The sequence below is a fragment of the Schistocerca americana genome, unplaced genomic scaffold (genome assembly GCF_021461395.2).
Source record: "Schistocerca americana isolate TAMUIC-IGC-003095 unplaced genomic scaffold, iqSchAmer2.1 HiC_scaffold_47, whole genome shotgun sequence".
Classification (NCBI taxonomy): domain Eukaryota; kingdom Metazoa; phylum Arthropoda; class Insecta; order Orthoptera; family Acrididae; genus Schistocerca; species Schistocerca americana.
In genome coordinates this window covers 2,145,001-2,147,500 of record NW_025726203.1, presented here as the reverse complement: position 1 = coordinate 2,147,500, position 2,500 = coordinate 2,145,001, and the positions used below count along the sequence as shown (strand labels likewise).

General features: G+C 57.7%; 1 non-coding gene across 1 annotated transcript in view; it reads right to left on the bottom strand.

Annotated features, from left to right (window-relative positions):
- LOC124584141 overlaps positions 1-520 on the bottom strand; it is a 1,910-nt gene extending 1,390 nt beyond the window's left edge. Inside the window, exon 1 of the ribosomal RNA XR_006974549.1 lies at positions 1-520. This exon is cut by the window's left edge and continues 1,390 nt beyond it. This is a non-coding gene — a ribosomal RNA (small subunit ribosomal RNA).
- Positions 521-2,500: the final 1,980 nt, after the last annotated feature.

The following is a 2,500-nucleotide window of genomic DNA, read 5'->3' as shown; positions in this document are numbered from 1 at the left end:
GGGGCCTCGGATGAGTCCCGTATCGTTATTTTTCGTCACTACCTCCCCGTGCCGGGAGTGGGTAATTTGCGCGCCTGCTGCCTTCCTTGGATGTGGTAGCCGTTTCTCAGGCTCCCTCTCCGGAATCGAACCCTGATTCCCCGTTACCCGTTACAACCATGGTAGGCGCAGAACCTACCATCGACAGTTGATAAGGCAGACATTTGAAAGATGCGTCGCCGGTACGAGGACCGTGCGATCAGCCCAAAGTTATTCAGAGTCACCAAGGCAAACGGACCGGACGAGCCGACCGATTGGTTTTGATCTAATAAAAGCGTCCCTTCCATCTCTGGTCGGGACTCTGTTTGCATGTATTAGCTCTAGAATTACCACAGTTATCCAAGTAACGTGGGTACGATCTAAGGAACCATAACTGATTTAATGAGCCATTCGCGGTTTCACCTTAATGCGGCTTGTACTGAGACATGCATGGCTTAATCTTTGAGACAAGCATATGACTACTGGCAGGATCAACCAGGGAGCTGCGTCAACTAGAGCTGAGCAGCCGGCCGCCCGGGAGTGTGTCCCGGGGGCCCGCGCGAACACGCAAGCGTCCGCTCAATTATTCTGCAAACAGGAGGAGGCTGAGCTCCCCTGCACAATACACCTCGAAACCCTCTCAGGTCCCGGCGGCGCGCAGCGCCGTCCTAAGTACTTGGTCGGGTTCGAGAGTGGCGCAATCGCCCGGAGTTTGGCGAGTAGACGCTTTAGGTGCGACCACCCGTGCTCCCAACTGAGCTTGCCGCTGCCGACAGAGGCCCGGGAGCGTGCTGTCGTGGCATTGCCGGCGGGAGACAACACGCGCCACCTACGGTGGCCGGCAGCTCCAACGCCAGCGCCACAGAAGGACAAAAGCCCCACTTGGGTGCCGAAGCGAACTCTCCCAGCACAGCGCACGCGCCAACACGTCCGCACAGCTGCGATACAATCCACCTGCGAGAACCGCAGAGGCGACCGAGCAGCAGACGGCGTCGCGGCGCCGAGCGCCGGGCGGCGGCGCATCCTCAGCGCACACAGTCCTCAATCGGACCAGCACACTGCAGATGTCCACCGCGCTTCGCACCGGGCCCGCGAGGACCTACTTTGGCCGCACGGCGCCGCGTGCAGGGTGCGCCGGCGCGCAGCTGCGCCGCCTGCCGCCTCCGTCGGCCGGCGCGCCTGCCACTGGCCGCCCCCACCAGCCGGCTGTAGCGCGTGCGCCCACGCACCGCGCGGCCAGCACGCCGGGAGGCCCCCCCTCACCGGCCGGGGACGGTCCCACCCAGCCACCGCCGCGTATCGCTTCACACCCACATGCCATTCACGTTCGTGGGCATGGTGGGTATCGCTGAAACAACCGGTTGGTAGCTCAACCGATCGTCGCCATCACTGATTCACCTCTAGCGAGAACAACCGCACCACAACGGTTTACCAGTTGTTCATTTGCGTAACGTCACCAGCAAACGTAGACGTCCATCGCCATTTGCAAATTCAACGATTGTTGCATGCCTGTGTCAGGTGTCACGACACACTATGTCTGCCCACATACACGCAACAACATGTGCACGCTTCGCGAACACGTGGAAGGTGGCCCCCGTACGTATGCGATGTCCATTGCGCGAACGACTGTCAACCGGCCTCTGTCGCATGTCGCAGATGTGGAACGCAGTGCACCATGCTATCACGGTGTGTGAGAGGAGACGACTACGTCTGACAACACGCGCCACTACATCAACAGACGGCTCATGCTGATCGCCATCCACGGCATACCATACTGCAATCCAGCTCTTATAGGGAGACGACACGTAGCTGAGTGCACAATATTTGGACCGTATGGTTCGCCGTTGTTGGCGCAGTCGTGGTACGGTCACACATGTACCACGATGTATCATTCAGTACATGAGGACCAATGTGCAGTACAGTGTGTGATTTGGACGTACAACATCAGCGGACAGTTGACACAAGCCGTACCACAACGTAGGCTGTGCTTCGCCATGCGAATGCCAATGAACAACTGCGAAGGGCATTGAGCATGTACGTCCTACTGCCATCCGCATTACAGTGTATAGCTGCAAGGTGTTTCACATGAAGCGATACTCTGGGGACCGGGCAGTGCGAGTAGCAAACTATATTGCGGGGGTTGCAGTTAGGCAACACTACACTAATTTAACGCGTCGTATGACAATTACAGAGCAGGTTAAGGCCCAACGTGTGTTGGGTTAAGGCCCAACGTGTGTTGGGTTAAGGCCCAACGTGTGTTGGGTTAAGGCCCAACGTGTGTTGGGTTGAGGCGCAACATAGGTTAGGTTGAGGCGCAACATAGGTTAGGTTGAGGCGCAACATGGGTTAGGTTGAGGCGCAACATGGGTTAGGTTAAGGCGCAACATGGGTTAGGTTAAGGCGCAACATGGGTTAGGTTAAGGCGCAACATGGGTTAGGTTAAGGCGCAACATGGGTTAGGTTAAGGCGCAACATGGGTTAG